We start from the raw sequence: 19,219 nt of genomic DNA, 5'->3' as shown, positions 1-19,219 counted from the left end.
TTTGGCTAAAGCTTTTCCACAGACTAAAGGCAGGCTGAGGACATGGGGGCACACGGACCATAGCGTCCTGCTCTGTTTCAATACCATATGGTGTCTTTTGTGACTGCCTACTGTCACTTAGCCTAACGTTTTCAAGGTTTATCCACATAGCAGCTCTTTTTCTTGAGAAGAACCTGTGGGTCAGGTGAGACATGATGAAAATGATTCCCTGTTACGACTTTTATCGGGGTAGGGAGCAAACTTTGCATGTTGTAGTTGCCCCATAAAGTGTTATTGTATTAATTTAGGTGGATTTCAGCTAAGGTGCTAGGCGCCCAGTCTCCCAGTAGGATTGGGACACACGCCTTCTCTTCTAAAATAAAGTGTTGGTTAAGCAAGTTGATTCTGGAGCCAAAATGCCTGGGTTCAAGTCCTAGCTCTGCTTGCCACCCAAATGGTCATTCTGTGACCTACCACAGGTTATTCAACCTTTCTCAGACTCAAGTTTCCTCATCTGAAAAAGCCTACTTTCTAGGCTGGCTTTGAGGACCCAGTGAGAAAATAGATGTAAAGCTCTTGGCCTATTGCCTGGACCCTGATAAGCCCTCAGTAAAGGCTGACAATAATTGTCATTAAGTTTTCAAAGACCTACAGTCTGATAGGCACGTGAACGCCTGTAGTACAATGTAAGTTCCCCGAAAGACGTATGATCAAAGGGCCACGGGCCCAGTGGAGGGAACAGTCAGTTCTAGGTGGGGAAGGGACAGGTAGAAGGGGAGGGGAGGCAATTTTGCAGGATGGCAACCTGGAGTCAAGGCCCAGACCTGGTCGACACACAGATATTTTAGGGTCGCTGTTGTGAGTTTTGTTTTTTTTTTAATTAATTAATTAATTTATTTTTGGCTGCATTGGGTCTTTGTTGCTGCGCACGGGCTTTCTCTAGTTACAGCGAGCGGGGGCTACTCTTTGTTGTGGTGTGCGGGCTTCTCATTGCGGTGGCTTCTCTTGCTGTGGCACGCGGGCTCAGTAGTTGTGGTTCACGGGCTTAGTTGCTCCGCGGCATGTGGGATCTTCCCGGACCAGGGTTCAAACCCACGTCCCCTGCATTGGCAGGCAGATTCTTAACCACTGCACCACCAGGGAAGCCCCGCTGTTGTGTTTTAACGATTTTCAAATTCAACATCTTTAGGCAGGCCATCATCCCCATCACTCCTTAGTGAATTAAGCTCATTTTTGGGGGACATTTCTGTTTCCAGCCTGTTCATCAAGGACCCTAGGTTCTGGTCCCCACCGTGGGAGATGGCCTTTGACCTGGAACTTAAAGGTGGTTTCTGAATTAGCCAGACAGGGAGCAAAAGCGGGGGCTGGTGGGGAGATGGGGATTTCTTATGTCCTTGCCTCCAGGCCTACAACCCTACCGGTGATTACTGGCACCCTTTCCCATGCTTCCTCTTACAATGAGTTTGTCCACGATGACTGGGCTGCGCAGGCGAATGGTGAAACAAACGACAGAATGAAGAGTAAGTTTCCCGTCTCCCATCTTCCCCCCTTCAGTTGCAGCTGGAATTTTGAGGCATGCCAGAGACAAATCTTCCGTGCATACGTAAGCCCTTAAATGTATATTCATCCCCCTTCTTCCCTTTAGTTCTTCACAAGGGCAGCCTTTTGAAAATATTTTTAATCAAATGTGAAAACAAAAACAAGGCTCAGAACCACATGGTTTTGTTTCCGTTTTCACTTTTATTACAGGATTTTCTCAAATGTACACTTCAGTTAGAGAGGCAAGTACAGTGACCCCTCACGTACCCATCACCCAGCTTCAGCGATTATCCACTTTTGCCCACCTTTTTCATTTTTAACCTACTTTCTTTGGTTTCCCTTAGGGTGATAGTATTTGCCATTTTTACTTAAATACTTACTGTGATCATTGTATATATAGATTTGCCTCATTCATTTAAATAGAGACAAAGAATTTCCATTATGGGGATGTTCCATATTTTAATCCACGCCCCCTCAATCAGCATTTAGGTTGTTTCCAGACTCTTGACATTATGAACAATGTTCCCAGATGCATTGTTGTGGGCCATTATGTTACTATGTTCTCCTGCCTGGGCTGTTAGTAGAATTAGTATTTCCTACCAATAGCTGCAAGTTCTGTCTGTGTCTGTTAGAAGCTCATATAATTCATTTCTGTGTGTCTTGATATGTTAAAATGTTGTGTGCTTGTCTTTAATTTAGAAAATGTTTATCAAGCACCTACTGTACACCCACGTGGGCTCTGGAGACGTGAGCATGACAGGGACACAAACCCTGAATTCAAGGAGCACATAGTTCAGTGAAGAGGGCATCACATGGCATTTTTGCCTTTTTCCCCCACTTGAGATGTGTCATATCAGCTAGGATCAGGTTCAACTGTGAGTGGCAGAACATCCCAATAGTGGCTTAAACCAGATAGTAGTTCATTTCAGTCTCATGTAAAAACCTGGGTGTAGGAGGTCCAGTGTGGGAGTGGCCCTCCACAGTGTCAAGAACGTGAGCTCTTTATCTTGTTCTTTTGTATGTGGCTTCTGTTCCCAAAGTCATCATATGGTATAAAATGGTTGCTCTAGCTCCAGCCATCAGGACGGCATACCAGGCAGCAGGAAGGAGGAAAAGAAAGGATAAAGGTACAGTCCCTCTCTTTAGGGACCTCTCTGGAAAGTCGCACATACCACTTCCACTTACATTTTTCGGGCCAGAACGTAGTGTTATGGCCATCTAGTTGCAAAAGCGGTTAGGAAATGTAGTCTTTATTTGTGGTGGATGTGAACTCAGATACAGATCAGATATAAGCATCGCACTGGTTTGTGAACAGGGTGTTTGAGGGCTAACAGTATGCCTGAAGGGAGATCAAGGAAGGCTTCCTAGAGGAGGTGACAATGGAGCTGGCCCAAGATAGGCAATGTTTTCTTTCTATGAGATTTAAGAGAAAAAAGCTGGGACTTAAAGGGGAAAGTCAATTTAAAAAATTGAAATGGTTTCCGAACCTTTTTCATTTTCTCAGAAATTCTGTATAAAGTCCTTAGCAAGAGTTATTGGCCTCACTCAGAGATTATTTGTTGGATGGATGCGTGAACGAGTCAATGGAACGTGTGCGTGATTCCTAGGGTTGTGAAGTAGTTACTCTGGCAGACTTTATTTTCTGAAGACGGTCACAATAATACCCCTACCTCACGTGCTCTTCTGCAACTTGTTCTTGTCACTCCATCAGAAAATGTGGTTTGTTTTGCCCCCCCCCACCCCGCTGAGTCTGGCTAAGTGCTGTGACCCCTTTGACCAATAGCATCTGGAAGAAATGATGCCTTGCTGGTTCCAGTAGCAGCCCTTAACTGGCCTTGAGGTTTCCACTTCTTTCCTCCACGTGAGAGGTGTGGCCACCCCGAGGCCACCCTGCTGCTGAGGGGCCCAGACCACATGGAGAGGCCTGGAGGATGGGGCACCATGGTGGGGAGAGAGAGAGAGACCAAGGAGCATCAGATGCCAGCGTGTAATAAAGAAGTTGTGTTGGAAATGGATCCTCCAGTCCCGCTGCCCTGGCTGATGCCACGTGGATCAGAGATGGACTGACCAGCCAAGTCCTTCCTGAATTCCAGACCCATAAGAGCTTAAGTGAAATAAGCATGGTTTTGAGCACAGCACTGGATCTCTGGAAATCTACCTTGGGGTACTATGTTATGGGGTCTGCAGGCTGTCCCTGGGCGGGGCTTTGCGGGAAGGTCCTGCATAGAACATCTGGAGGGGTGAGGACAGGGCCACAGACAGCAGTGGGAGTGAGTCTCCATGCAGCCTCTGACAACCAACCCCACCAGAGGAAGAGGGCTCCTTAGGGAAATTGCTTATCTCATGTTGTAGATGAGCCTGGAGCAGCTTGTTGTAAAAACAGCAAGGAAGCTATCAAAGACCTCGAGGGTCACGTCAAAAGGACTCAGGAACCAGCGTGAAAAGGTTCTGACTGGCTGGAGGAGGGATACTTGAACATCCCTAAGAATAAGAGCTGTAATGGATTGAAACAATTCAAATATATTTAAGCCCATGAATTCATTACAAAACCCAATAACCCTAGTCACTTTTGGGTCATGCAAAGCACCCAGGTTATTATTTTGAAAACTGATAGGGACTTCCCTGGCAGTCCCAGTGGTTAGGACTCGGTGCTTTCATTGCAGGGGGCACGGGTTCGATCCCTGGTCAGGGAACTAAGGTCCCACAAGCCTCGTGGCACGGCCAAAAAAGAAAAGAAAACTGATAAGGGGAAACAATCCAGGATTTGTCCTGCTTTTCCCATGAACTGCGTCTCAGTGTAGCCAACGAGTCGGCGAGAAGTGTCTCCTTATAGAAGATCTCTGGATGAAAAATGAAGAAGGAATGCTACAATTAGAATATTACCCGTTGAAACTGCCCGTGAAGTAACTCTTCTAGTCATGGATCATCCACAGCTGCTAACATCACAAAAGGAGACACGGCAGAGTAGACGACACGCCTGTTGATGCTTACAACACCGATTCTGGAAAAGCAAAACTGGACCTGGTCAAGGCTCTCGATCTTACAGCCAGTTCATAGGGGACAGAGGAACACATAGTTCGAGGACACCATGGGGATGTAATCAGCACAGTCCAGACCGTGGGAGTCTCAGTTCCTTCTACACACGAGGAACCAAAGTTTTTATTGTACAAGCCTGTACAATCAAAGAGACTTAAGAGGTGGATGGACCGATTGCAGCCCCCAGGCCTTGTTTGGGTTTGCCATGACCCCTCAATGGCCTTGTGCTCCTCAGGACATCCTTCCAGCTGGGCTCCAGCTGTCGGTGCCAGGCCTTTCTTTCCCTTCTCTTGGCGTTCCCGAGACAACTGGGTTGGCCCAGGTCCTCTCTTTGTTCCAGGCCAGGCCACAGGTCAGAGGCCAGGCAGTGGACCGCCTGCTGGGATCGTCTGTCCATCTTTGACTTACTCAAGTGGAGGTGCAGGGCCACGGGGGACCCTCGTAGGGAGGGGTGACTTGTGCTGGTGTTTAGCACCTGGAAGGCAACTTGAGGACCCAGAGAGAGGTTTGATCAACTTCTGACCCAAAGCACTGATTTTCTTCTCATTTTTCTTAGAAAGTCTGAGTGCCAAAGAGACATGTCTGAGTCTGTGTAGCCAGTGATTTGGGAAGGGGGAGGGAAAGAGGAAGGCCTGCAGGAGAGGTGGGAGCTAGGGGTCCGGGCAGTGACCCCATGGATTTCGAGTGGGACCTCACGATGAGTTGACGCAGATAGTTGCCTGGGCTTCCCCTTCTCGGTGGCGTATGTTCTGGAGCCTGTTCTCATACGTACAGAGCGTGTGTCCACGGAAAACTCACTCACTGCCTCTGTGCCTCAGTGCCTTCACTCGTCAAGTTAAAGTAGCGGAACCTACCTGTTAGGCCATGGAGGAGACTTTGAACATCAGATCGGTGAATGTGTGGGAAGCTGAGGACAGTCCCTGGCACGGGGGGTTGTGCACGGGGGACCCGAAGCCAGCTCCTGACCCCCGGGTGCCCTAAGTCATTGTGCCCTCGGTGAAGGGAAGGGCTGGGCTCAGCACCTGCAGCGGCCGGTCGGGTTCACCAGGGACCCTGGAAGCCCTGGGGCGTCTGGGCTGGTTGGCACCGGGAGGCCCAGGGCTCGCCCAGCACACTGCCTTGGCTGGTCCCTCTGAGGTGACAGCCGCTGGGGGAGAAGCCCAGAGGCACAGCGTGCTGACTCTCGGGGAATTTGCTGCCCACAGAGGAGGGAAAAATGCACCTCTCCAAAGCCGGCAATCAAAGGCCCGGCAGGCCTGTAGGAGGAAAATAACTCGGGCCGTGGAGTTTCTTTGTGAGATTTGGAGCCTCGCCATGAACGACATAGACGCGGGTGTGGTTAGCATCACGGCCTCCCCTGTGTGCTGGCAGGTGGCGGGGCTGATGTCACTCTCCGAAGGCTCTTTAACTGGCTACCAGCTGGGCCCTGGGCCCTGTCACCTGCAGCGCTAGGCCTGTGAAGAGCTCAGAGAGCCACTTCAAGCTGTGGAAGGCTTTATGGGCTGTGTCTTTGGAGGTTCTTGTGAAACCGTGGTCACCTGCCACCCCCAACACTGCAAACCTACCGCTGCCCCTGGGCTTTGCACACGAAGGTGTCCACAGTCTCCGTAGACCCGCTGGGAGAGAGGGTGGAGCTTCTCAGAGCTCATCTCCTTCCTTGCCCGTGCAGACCCTGCAGTGTGCCCGCACAGCCAGGCCCTGCAGGCTCCATCTCTTATGAATGCCCTTCATGGTGCCCGCGGAGAGGTGACAGGCAGGCCCCAGTGACTCGGGGTCCTAGCAGGGGGAAGGATGCCCAGGGAGAGGGACGGGATGTGAAGAACTAGAATCTGGAGAGAGGACGGATAGAGGAAGGCTTTTGGAGAAGGACAGCAAGCAGGCTTTGGCTCGTGGGCAGGAGGAAACGTGGGTCTGTGCCGCAGAACACTTGGGTGTGCGTTTTCCTGCCACTAAGTGGTGATGCTGTGACACAGAGAGACACGTCTGCCTCCTTCCTGGTCCTGGGCTTTCCCCAGCACGTGCCAGATGGTCACGTGACCATCGTGATGGGAGATGAAGCGCTTGATTGGGTGCAGAGAGGCCAGAGGACACTGGATTCCTGGCTGGGCAGGTTGCAGGCAGGGACAGAGCCGTGGGGGGATGGAGAAGAGTGGATACTGGGAGAGGCATTTGGGAGGGGCTACCTGGGGCGTGATGACTCTGCAGCAGAGAAGTCCAGCCTGGCTCTCAGATGGGTCCCAAGCTGACACCCACAATTACACTGCTCTGTGCCGGGTCCTCCTGGAATCGTGGGGAATTTTCCAGAGTTGGGGTCTCAGGTGAGGTGGGAATTTACACGTTGAACATTCCTTAGAGAAACATGGACATGTCACTGGAGTGGAGGAGACGGGCTGATTCCCATCAGCTTCTGGTGACAGCAATTCTCTGCTGTTCATCCAAAGAGCATCTTATTTCCAAAGAAATAGGCTTATTTCTGCTGAAAGGAGCTTGTTGGAGAGGTGAATTCTTGGGCCTCACCCCAGATCTACTGAATCAGAAACTCTGGGGTGGGACCCGGCAAGCCGAGTCTCAACAGACCTTCCAGGTGACCACACGGAGGCAGGCGACCACTGCTCTCCAGCTGGCTGGGTCTGGCGCAGAGTAAGGTTTTGTATTTGCTCCTCTGGGGGCAGAGACCCAAGTGAGGTCGTGCACACGGTACCTGGGCTAACCCTGGAGCTGGCTGAGCTCCCTGGGGAAGAAGAGAAGAGGACAGAACACTCCAGGGCAGGGAGCACGGCACGTGCTGATGTCACAACGCCCCATTTACTCTGATTCCAGGCTCCTGGACCACCTGGGGGCAGCAGAGAGGGGATGGCTGGCGGCAGCAAATAGAGGACCGAGGGGGGAGGGGGGATCCAGGACCTGGGGACGTTTGCGGGGGAGAAATAAGCCCTGGGCAGGAGAACTACCAGGATCCTGAAGGAAGTGTGGGGAACCGCAGGAGCCTCTCAGGTAACAGCCGGGTGTGTGTGTGTGGGTCCTATCTCACACCTTGGGACGCCAGGTGTCCCAGAGAGGAGAGTCAGGGATGAAGGTGAAAAAAGCACAGACCCAACCGGCCCGAGGCCGAGCCCTCCACAGCAGGAGCCTTCCTGGAGCCTCCGCGTTCCTTGCCGGTTCCCGATTGGTCTGGTCGCGCTCCGCCCGCCACACCCGGACTCTTGTAACCCTCCTGAGGTCCGGAGTCTGATTAACTTTGCAGACGACTCGGGCATGTTTTTAAAAACGGTCAGGTGACTCCACAGTGCAGTCAAGGCGACAAGTCTACTTGAGCAGCAAAGCAAACCCAAACAAACACACAAAACATACCCACGTTTCGTCGCTGGAGGTGTGGGGCGGGGCTCCTATCACGTTCGCTCCGGAGCTCAGGACCCAGGAGATGCTCGGCCGGGACTGGGAAAGCATCTCCTTAACTCTCACGGTTAAGAGCTTGTAGGAACCCATAGGGGAGAAGGTTGTTACAGCCACCCGGACAGTAGGTTTTTTAAAAACTGGTGATGAATATTCCAGTTGCTTATTTAAAAATAATTAAGAACAGGAGGAAAAAGGGTCAGTAAATAAACACAACAATCTGTAAACCTTGAGATCAGTGAGGCCACAGTGTAGACGGGCGAGGGGAAGGGGAGCAAGGACTCCTTTCCACGGGAGAGGGGGGCCTGGGCCCACAACCCAGACCCCCACAGAGGCCACCCTCTCTATGCCGGCAGCTCTGGTTCTGCTCTTGTTGAGCTGCGTGGAGTTGGTGAGAGAGAAGCAGAAAGGTGAGGGGCAAGAACGCAGGGGGCCAGAGCCCGGGGTTCAGTTCAGATTCTGCCCCGTGTCTGGGAGATGGTCACTGACCAGCCTGGGGTCAGGGAGCTGGTCCTGCACGCCTGACCCTCTGGGTCCCAAGGTCACAGTCTTCCTCCAGGCCTCCACCAGCACTTCGCTCCCTCCTTTTCAGCGGACATTATTTCAGGGGTGTCTTCTGAGCGCTCCCAGCTGGGACTTGTGCAGGGTATAAAGATGCTTCCTCCCCGGTTGTGGACGGTCAGGCCCCTATGGCCTGGGTCTGCCCGCAGGGCAGCGATTCCAGCGGCCTCTCTTTGCGCTCTTAGTGCTTCCATGAGGGGTCTGGAGCCTTCAGGCTGAGCAAGAGATGGCCCCGGGGGTCCCTCCTCCTCTCTCTGGTCAGAGTGCGGGCCCTCGGCTGTCGTATTGGAATGGATTAGTGTGTGTGTGTCTTTGTGTCTGGTGTGTGTGACTGTGAGTATATGTGTCTGTGCCTGTGTGTTTACGTGTTTGTGTTTCTTTGTGTGTTTTTGTGCCTGGGTATATGTATTTGTATCTATGTGTGTATTTCTGTGTGCCTCTATGCGCTTGTGTGTCTCTGTGTGTGTATGTGTGTCTCTGTGAATGTATATGCGTGTTTGTGTGTGTACGTCTGTATTTCTGTGTGCATGCCTATGTGTACATGTTTGTGTGTATCTTTGTGTGCGTGTGTGTCTGTGTGTGCATGTGTATGTGTGTGTGCCTGTGTGTGCATCCCTGTATGGGTGTGTGCCCACCCTCCCACTTTCGAGCCCCTCCGAGGCTGTGCATTCTGTCCTTCCCGCCCGGAGGCTGTCAGTGGGCGCCAGGCCTTGGGGAGTGCTGGGCCTTGGGGAGTGAGGAAGGAGTGGCAGCTGGTACAGGCTGCTCCCTGGGGAGTTTTGGCAGAGAAAAGGAGGAAAATAGAAGTCAGGGAAGCTTGGGGTCAAGAGAAGAATTTTCTAGGGGAGGGGAGACTTGGGGATGTTTGAAAGCAGAAAGGGAGGGACATTTGGAAAATGCTGGTGATGAGAGCAGGGAGTAGGGCCAATGGGCGGGGCGTGCGGAGGGGACGGAACGTGGAAAGTGGACGTCAGCACAGCTGCTCTCCGTCCCGGGCTGGTCACCAAGCACCCAGATTGCTCACACACCCAGCTGCTGTGCTGGTGCTGTTGGGAATGAGCCCTGACCAGCAAAAGGGGCAGGTAGAAGGTGCCAAACACCAAGCCCAGGCCAGGAGCTGCTCTCTGCCTTTAACAGGCTCAGCATCTCATGCGACAAAGATGTATCAGCCTCTCACACCTGAAGGCTTGCCTGGCATGTGGATCTTCACCCCCTCCCCATCCCCTCCCCCTCCCCTCCCCATCCCCTTCCCTCCCCTCCCCACCTCCATCCCCACCCCTCCCCACCTCCACCCCACCCCTTCCCCTCCCCCTCCCCACCTCCACCCTCCCCCTCCCCACCTCCACCCTCCCCCTCCCCACCTCCATCCCCACCCTCCCCCTCCCCCTCCCCTCCCCTCCCCACCTCCACCCCACCCCTTCCCCTCCCCCTCCCCACCTCCATCCCCACCCCTCCCCACCTCCACCCCACCCCCTCCCCTCCTCCTCCCCACCTCCACCCCTCCCCCTCCCCACCTCCCTGCCCACCCCTCCTCCTCCCTCTCCCCACCCATCCCCCTCCATCCCCACCCCCATCCCCATCCCCATGCCCAGCCACATCCTCACTTCACTAGAGGAAAATGAGGCCAAGAGAGGTTGGTAACTTGCCCAAAGTTACACAGCTGGTAAATGACAGAACCAGGACTGGAGCCCAGCGCCATCTGACTCCAGTGTTCAAGCTCTGGACGCCTCTGTAGCGTTGGGTTCCTGGTCCCTGGTCCCCCTCTGACCTCTGGCTCTGTTGCCTGCTTGATCTTCTAATATTGCTTTGCCTGCTCCTGAGTTGGCCCTTCACTGTTGAAACCTCAGCCAGCCTGTGTGCCAGTTCAGATTTTCCCACCAGCTACTGGCCCCTGTTTCTTCCCCAGGACCTCAGGCGACGTCCCCAGTCCCTGTTTTCCTCAGGACACCACATTTCTGGTGACGGGACAGACAGACATGCGGAAAGACAGGAGGGTGCTGATGACAAGGCATTTCCAGTTGGATCGGGCCAGTGTCATGCCTCGTGGCCCCTGGTAAATGTGTGGTGGGGAGTGGGCTGCAGAGAGAGAAAATGGGGAGCCGAACCCAGAGCTCACAGGGCTTGGCGCTGTGGGGAATGTGCTGGGAAATCAAGGAGAAAGGAAGGACGGGTTGCCAACTGGCGGGGAGCACGTGGTTGAAACCAGACATCAGGAATGTGGAGCAGGTCAGGCCGGCTGCCTGGCAAATACTTGGCCCACTTTGATTTTCAACTTTCATTGTTTATTTCTAGCATAAATGTTTATTCCACCTTTGTAATTCTCAAGGTTTTTAGGAACATGGGAAAGAATGACTTTGTCCTGGTTTTTGACACTTAGTTTTGGCTGTGGAGAGACAAGACCCAATTAGCTAATTACAGCCTAAAAGTCACTGGCTGGTGGCCAGGGCTTCTCTGAGGGGGAGGCTGCCTACAGGATGTCTCCAGGCTCTGCGTTCTTCTCCAACCACCCCGGCTCACCGAGACCCTGACCCTCCCTGACCCTCCCCGACCCCATGGCCCTCTGGTTTTTCCACCACACCTGATCCTTTTTTTCTTCATCCCACACCCTTCTTCCCAAGTCTCCTCTCTGATGCTAAAGAGACTCCCTCCCCCACATCCAGACCCACCCCAGACTGGTGGCCTTACCACCAGTGGCGGGGTTGTGGGTGACACCCAGTTAGTCTCCACAATCCTCCGTTTCCCCTTTCCCTTCCAGCTTTTGCTCCAGTCCTGTCCACCCTCCCTACTCCTTTTTCTAGCCCTGCCATCCTTATATCTTTAAAGCATTTTTAAAAAATTGAGATATATCAATACATCAAGTGCACTGAGGCATACATTTTACATCTTTGTGATTTTTCAAAAGTGGATGCCTGGCAACGACCGTCCACATCAGGAAGTAGGACAGTGCCACCCCCAGGAGCTCCCCTCCAGCCCCCTCCCATCGCTTCCGTCTTCTTTAATCCTTAGAGGTAACTGCTCTCTCGAATTTGTGGTAATCAGTTATACCCGTGCTTTACACTGAGGAAGTGTATTCCTAAACACTATTTTGCCTGCTTTTTTTTTTAATTGAAGTATAGTTCATTTACAATGTTGTGTTAATTTCTGCTGTACAGCGAAGTGATTCAGTTATACACATATAGACATTCTTTTTCATATTCTTTTTTTTTTTTTTTGCATGTACAAAGCTGTTGGTTTATTCAGCAGGGAAGCTGAGGAAAGGCTTCCTTTGGGAATGAACAGCAAAAATGTGTTCATGAACAAGGCACTTTTACACACACACACACAAAGGAACATATTATGGTTACATAAGCATCAACATATTTTAATTTTTAGACCCCGCTACCTCTTCCCACCTTCCCCTAAAAGAAAGAAAGAAAGAAAGAAAGAGGTTTTTGTAACATTTTAAAAACCAACTTCATAGGACATCTACAAAGGAACAGTTACTGATACATTCAGTTACACTAACATTAGATGGTTTCAGTTCAGTAACAATTTTCCATTAACAAATATTTTTTTCTACCCACTACAATTCTCTCCTTTTTCCTCAAGAGGAGACCACTAAGGTTCAGCAGAAACTACTCATTAGGTTATAAACATTCTTCTCTCTCCTTAAAGTTGCTATACATTTATAGAATTTGTGATTCCATTAATGCTTCAATTTTTTTTTTTTGCGGTACGCGGGCCTCTCACTGTTGTGGCCTCTCCCGTTGCGGAGCACAGGCTCCGGACATGCAGACTCAGTGGCCACAGCTTACGGGCCCAGCCGCTCCGCGGCATGCGGGATCCTCCCGGATCGGGGCACGAACCCGTATCCCCTGCATCGGCAGGCGGACTCGCAACCACTGCGCCACCAGGGAAGCCCCAATGCTTCAATTTTTTGATGCCACAGTGTATACAGCACTTAATTATGGAGAATAGGAAAAAGCAAAACTAAAATAAGGAAGGATATGTGATATATCTTTAACAATCTGTTTTCTGATTCCCTTTAGAGGCCCAGTTAACCAGGATCACACAAAGGTTTCACTCTTTATTGCAGGTGTGTGAAAAGACTTACTGGTCTCATGCATTTTATGTATGTTGATCTCTATGTTTTGACTCATCCAAATAAACACAGCAAGACTCATTTACAAGGATACATATGCTTTCTATTCAGCCAGAAAAGAAAAATCTACAGCTAGATGTAGAAAAGCAATGATGCTAAAAAACCTCTTCAACTTCAGACTGTATTAGGCTGAGATTTTCTGTAGTAAGTTTCTTTAAAGTTAGAAGTGTTCCTGAAAAGTTTGCAATGGATGTGGAACATGCATGAAGTACTGCTCCAGGAAACATCATACAGATGAAATACTTTAATCCACTAGCATAAATGCTCTCTTAGTTTTTTCCCATTGGTCTTTGGAATGGGTTTTATTTGCTCTTGACTAAGGTCTGGATGCCAAGATGCAGGAAATATATTCCCTACAGAACAGGTGTCTGTTTAATCCCCAGGTATGATCTTATAAGCCAGGTTAGCTAGAGACAGACTGGTGGGAGCCTATAAAATGTTTATGCTATAACTGCAGGTCCCATAATAGGTCTGGGGTAGTGTAGGCTACTACTGCACTCCCTCCCCGCAAAATAGGAACTCCTGAAAGGTGCCTGCCATATGTAGGTCTACCAATATAAAAACTGGGAGATAAATCCATATTCCCACCATTTTTTAAATCTGGTTATTCAATTTAATTCAACTACCTCCCTAGAAATGAATATCAGAGAAAAGTATCCTCAGAAAGGTATTACTGGGAGTAGCTAACTTGTCACTTTCCACAATGGCTGTTCTGAAGGTTGGGTAACAAATAGGGTAGTGGCCTCCTTTTCCTTCCCATTAATAATTAGGTATCTAGTTAAGTCCATTAGATAGGCAGAGTAAATTGTGAGGAGAACTGAGTGTGGAGAATAGTCAACTTATCTCATGTAATAAGGTCCCTTTTGACTAATTCTCTACTGAAGTTCTCATTTTAGGTCTTCCAAAGGGAATGCTCACAGCGAACATCTTCTGTAGTTGAGTTACAGGACCCTTGGGTATTATATTCAGTACTTGATCGTATTTTGACATATCAGGACAGGGCATAGTTTGGTCGGGAAGACGTTAGTTTCTCGACTGCGGGCTGTGGAACTGCATTCCTTTCTCAACTGGCAACGCAAGAGATAGGAGAAGGAACAGTGGATCTTTATCGTGATGCAGTTAGGAGTCTGTTAACTGCCTTTTGGAACTCAGTGTAGGAGTAGTGTGGATGGGTTCAGTGCGGGTTGTGTCCTTAACTGTTTTAGTTAGCCAGCCACAGCAACAACCAGAAACACACGAATTAGGAATTTGTTTTAGGTGCTCAGGTATGGGAGTGGCTGTACTCAATGTGCGGCTTAACTGTTCGGTGGCAAAGCACGGTACTCCATTTAGAGTGGCATGACCTCTAGAAAGCCGGCTGGGACTCATAAGGGGCTTTTGAAAAGGTGGGACTCCACAAGAGCCTGGAGGAGGCCACTCAGGAATTGGTTCCAGTTTGGGTCTCTCGAAGTATATGGACTGGTGTGCTAGCATCCAAGAGTTTAGCATGATACAACCAGGAATTAGGATTTAAAGGTTTCCAAGTTATAGGATATTTTAAAAGGCACTTAACCTGCCAGGCAAGACTCTCAAGAGGTGTTAGGTTGGGCACCACAGGGTCCTCTTCTTCAGAGGAATCCCACTCTTCCCCAGAACTCTCATTTAGGTAGTTAGCGTGTGTTCAGCGTTTTCTTAGCGTTTTCTTCTTCCTCACTTTCTGATTCTGATAAGGGGTCAGGAGAGGGATTTCTAGGACCCATTAGAACAGAACAATGGTATAGAAAAAAAGGTACCAGAAAAAGGTACCAGTATAAGCCAGTAAAACACTAACACTGGCAAACAGAAGCAGAAGATGAGAAATCCTTTCAATAGGATTCATTTGTCTGTTTCTCAGTCTGTTACACACACACAGTATGCCTCTGGCTCGCACCACTGTGCAGTTCTTCAAGATTATGCTGTATGTTCTTCACTTACAAAGAAGACAGCTCACTTCTCAGGACCAGTTCAGTGTGTAAAAGTTAGTCACTTATCAGTGGCACAGGTCAGAGTCTCTCCTTCAAATGCTGGCTACCCAAGAAGAGAAGGGGTCCTCATCTAGGCAAGCTGATTTTCTTAGCATGGTCTCAACTGGTTGTGAAATTATGAAGAGACACTTTGTGTACTCTTTTTTGTTGGCAGGGATATTATATCTATTTGGTAATGAAAAGAAACTCAGTGGTCGCCTTCTTTGTCTGCTGGTGCAGCAACTTTTGTGCAGGGGGATGGTGGGACGAGTTGTCAAGGATCTGTCTGGTGTGCACAGATCCAATGTTTTCCATAGGTAGTGCAAATGCCCTTGGAAACTGGTGACTTAATTGTTGCACTATCTGGAAAGGTAGGCTTAACCTGTGAATGAGAAGACCAAGGAGGATCCTTTCTTCTTCCTTGCCTCACTCCCAGCTGCAAGACCTGACTAAGCCTAGCGCCACCAGCTGTTCCAACAGTCGCTCCTCCGCAAGGCTCGCATTCCCCACAGTCTTTTCCATTGTGGTTTATCACAGGATATTGAATACAGTTCCCTGTGCTGTACAGTAGGACCTCGTTGTTTATCCATTCTATATATAATAGTTTGCATCTGCTAATCCCATACTCCCGATCCATCCCTCCCCACCCCGTCCTCCCCCTTGGCAACCACAGGTCTGTTCTCTATGTCTGTGAGTCTGTTTCTGTTCTGTAGATAAGTTCATTTGTGTCATATTTGAGATTCCACATATAAGTGATATCATATGGTATTTGCCTTTCTCTTTCTGACTTACTTCGCTTTGTATGATAACCTGGCTCCATCCATGTTGCTGCAAAGGACATTATTTCATTCTTTTTATATGGCTGAGTAGTATTCCATTATATATATATATATATATATATTTATATATATATATATATATATATATATACCACATAGTGTTTATCCATTCTTCTGTCGATGCACATTTAGGTTGCTTCCATGTCTTGGCTGTTGTAAATAGTGCTGCAGTAAACATTGGGGTGTGTGTATCTTTTTGAATTAGAGTCTTCTCCAGGTTTATGCCCAGGAGTGGGATTGCTGGATCATGTGTATTTTGCCTGCTTTTTGAACTTGATGTAAATGGACTTATACTACATATACTCATTGGTGCCTGGCTTCTTTCAGTATTTTGTTTGTGAGATTCTGTCGTGTGGTTGCACACAGGTGTAGCTTATTTATTTCCATTGCTACGCAGTGTTCCATTGAATGAATGCACTGCTGTGTATTTTATCCATTTCACCCTAGATGGATATTTGGTTTATTTCCAGTTTTGGGGTGTATTATAAGTCATGCAGTTATAAATCTTCTTGACTGTGTGTTTTCATGTTACACGGTTCTGAACTTGGGTGTGGAGTTGCCGGGTCAAAGAGTGGGTGTATGTTTGTGTTCAGTAGATGAGGTCCAACTGTTTTCAAATTCATTCCCACTGGCAATTATGAGCTTTCTCATTGCGCTATGTCTTCTTTCTACTTGTCAGCTTAAAAAGTTTTAGCCATTCATGTGGTGGGGTATAGTGCTATCTCATGGTGGTTTTAATGTGAATTTACCAGAGGTTGAGTACCTTTTCCTTTGTTTATTTTGCCATTTGGAATATCATCTTTTGTGATATACCTAAAGTCTCTTGACCAATTTTCTATTTTTTTGTCTTTTTTTTTGGTTAATTATAGGGATTTTTTTAAATTTTAAAATATACTCTGCGTATAAACCCTCTTCTGTCATATGGACTACAAAAGTCTGCTTCCACACCGAGGTTTGACTTTTTATTTTCTTAATGGCATCTTTCAGTGAACAGAAATTCTTAACTTTAAGAAATCTTTTCCTACATTGAGGGCATGAAGATAGTTTCCCATTTTACCTTCTAGAAGTTTTATTGTCTTACTTCTAACATACAGAAGGACAACCCACCCGGAACTGATTTTTGGGTACTGCGAGAGGGTAGGAGTTAAATGTAATGATTTTTCCACATGATTATTCAAGTGATCTAGCAGCATTTTTTAAAATAATGTTCTTCACTCGCTGCGCTGCAGAGCCATAGAGAAGTGGGTCTTTTCTGAGCTTTCTATTCTATGCCATTTGTCTATTTATCAATTGTGTACCGGTTCTACACTGTCCTAATTATTCTGGCTTTATAAGTTTTGAAACTCAAGCATAATGCATTCTTCAGATTTGTCCACCTTTAAGATTACCTTCTCTATTCTTAGCTTGCCCTATGTCCATATATTCAACACATTTTAGAATCAGCTTGTGAGTTTCTGCAGACACTCTTAGATGGGTCGAGATGACATCAAATCTACAGCCCAATTTAGGAGAACTGTCATTTTTACAGTGAACATGGCATATCCCTCCATTTATTTAGATTTCTAAACATGTTTTCTCAATAATGTCTACTTTTCTACAGAGAGGACTTGCACATCTTTTGTTGGATTTATCCCTGGATTTGGCATTTCTGAGGCAATTGTAAACAGTATCTTTTTAGTCATTTGTTTCTGGCTGGTATATGGAAATGCAGATGATTTGGGTATGTTGTCCTTGACTCGAACAAGCTTGCTAAACTCACTAATTCTAATAGTTTATTTGTAGATTCACCTGGGTTTCTACACATGCAGTCAGAGTCTTCCCTCCGTGTGTGCGGGGGATTGTTCTAGGACCCCTTGTGGTTATCAAAATGCATGGATGCTCCAGTTCCTTACGGTTGGCCCGGTATCTGCGGGTTCGGCGTCCGTGGATAGCGGGTGGGAGGCAACTGTACACTAGTTAAGAGCACTGGCTTTAGAATCAGATTGAATCCGAACCTCAGCACTTGACAAAGGTAGGGCTTTGAGAGGGTTGCTTGGTGTTTCTGAGGCTCATTTCTCCCCCTACAGAACAGGGACGCTACGTCATAGGTGTGCAGCGACGAGGAATGAATGACATGGAGCATGGCCCTCTGGCGGCAGTGCTGGCACTCACGGGCCTCCCTTTACACTTGTTACCCCGGTCCTTGTCCCCATGCCCACCTTTCCCATGAGCTCCACAGCTCCCCAAATTCTGGCTTTCACCCTGTCCTCTTATGGAGTTGCCCTCAAACTTGCTCCTAGGGTCAACGTCAACAGGCTTATTTGGTCCTTGAGTTTCTTGACGTTTCTGTGGCCCCGACATGTCCATCTCTGTGATGTCTTTTTTCTGACACCAAGTGTGTGAGGTTTTGCACACCAAACAGTTCTTCCATCCTCCACCCCCAGCTGGGTGTCCTACAAATGAATTCAATTCAGATGCTGTCTACCTGGAGAGCATCACATCCCACAGATTGAGGGCTCAGCCCCACAAGACTGCTCCCACTTCAGTTCAAGGGGCTGCCTCTACTTCTGACTCACTGGCTATAAATTTGGGGGTTCCCATCACCTCTTCCTTAGGTTTGCTCACAGAACTCAGGAAATGCTTTACTGATGTTCACCAGTTTATTGTAAAGCAGAGGTCCCCAACCCCTGGGCTGTGGACCGGTACTGGTTGGTGCCTTGTTAGGAACTGGCCCGCACATCAGGAGGTGAGCGGTGGGCGAGCGCGCGAAGCTTCATCTGCCGCTCCCCACCACTCCCTACCACTCCCCGTCACTCCCCACCACTCCCCGTCGCTCCCCACTGCTCCCCACTGCTCACCACCGCTCACCACCACTCCCCACCACTCCCCGTCGCTCCCCACCGCTCCCCGTCGCTCCCCACCGTGCCCCACCGCTCCCCACCGCTCCCCACCGCTCCCCACCGCTCCCAACCACTCTCCACCGTGCCCCACTGCTCCCCATTGCTCCCCACTGCTCCCCACCGCTCCCCATCACTTACCATCGCTCGCATTACCGCCTGAACCTTCCCCCACCCCGCCTCCGGTGGAAAAATGATCTTCCACGAAACCGGTCCCCAGTGCCAAAAAGGTTGGTGACCGCTGTTGTAAAGGATACAGGTCAGATACAGCCAAATGGAAGAGATGGGGGTGACACAGGGTTTCCATGCCCTCTCCAGGGGTGCCACCCCCAGCACATGGACTGTTCACAAACCTGGACGCTCCCTGAACCCCATCGTTGAGGGATTTTTACGGTTTTCTTTATGTAGCCACCATCGATGAGCTCACTGGCCATTGGTGATTGAACTCAATCTCCAGCCCCTCTCCCTGCTCCAGGGGCTGGGGGTGGGGTCAAAGTCCTAACCTTCTAATGACCCGCTTTCTTGCCACCAGCCCCCATCCTGAAGCTATCAAGGGCTCCCCCACTGGCAATCGTATTAGCACACAAAACGCAACGAGCTCCACAGGCTTTAGCTCTGTGCCAGGAGCAGGGGGCAAGGAGCACAGATTGCTTTATTTTACCACAGTCTCCTCAGCGGGTAATTCCTCTTGGCTTCCTGAGGTGGCTCCCCCAGCTCTTCTGCCTGGCCCCCTCTCAGTCTCCTCTTCGCCTCTCATGACTCAAATGCTGATTTTTTTCATGGTTCCGTTCTCATCCCTCTTGTCAACTCACCCTGTGAAAATGAGACATATGACAATCTCTGGCCTCATCTTTTACCAAATCTCTGTGCCTG

The 19,219-nt window shown here is 49.2% G+C and overlaps 1 protein-coding gene and 1 pseudogene across 2 annotated transcripts in view; one reads left to right on the top strand and one right to left on the bottom strand.

Moving 5' to 3' along the window:
* TEKT3 (tektin 3) overlaps nucleotides 1–19,219 on the top strand; it is a gene marked incomplete at its 3' end in the record, with an annotated part of 183,109 nt that overhangs the window by 43,715 nt on the left and 120,175 nt on the right. The gene's annotated exons all lie outside the window — the stretch shown is intronic.
* On the bottom strand, nucleotides 13,755–14,388 carry LOC309975575 (DDB1- and CUL4-associated factor 16-like; annotated as a pseudogene). Its single transcript has one exon. The product of its transcript is annotated as a DDB1- and CUL4-associated factor 16-like (transcript).

This window comes from Leucopleurus acutus, assembly GCF_964270905.1.
Source record: "Leucopleurus acutus genome assembly, chromosome: 19".
Taxonomy (NCBI): Eukaryota; Metazoa; Chordata; class Mammalia; order Artiodactyla; family Delphinidae; genus Leucopleurus; species Leucopleurus acutus.
Note: the sequence above shows the minus strand (reverse complement) of the source record. Positions and strands in the feature narration are given on the sequence as shown.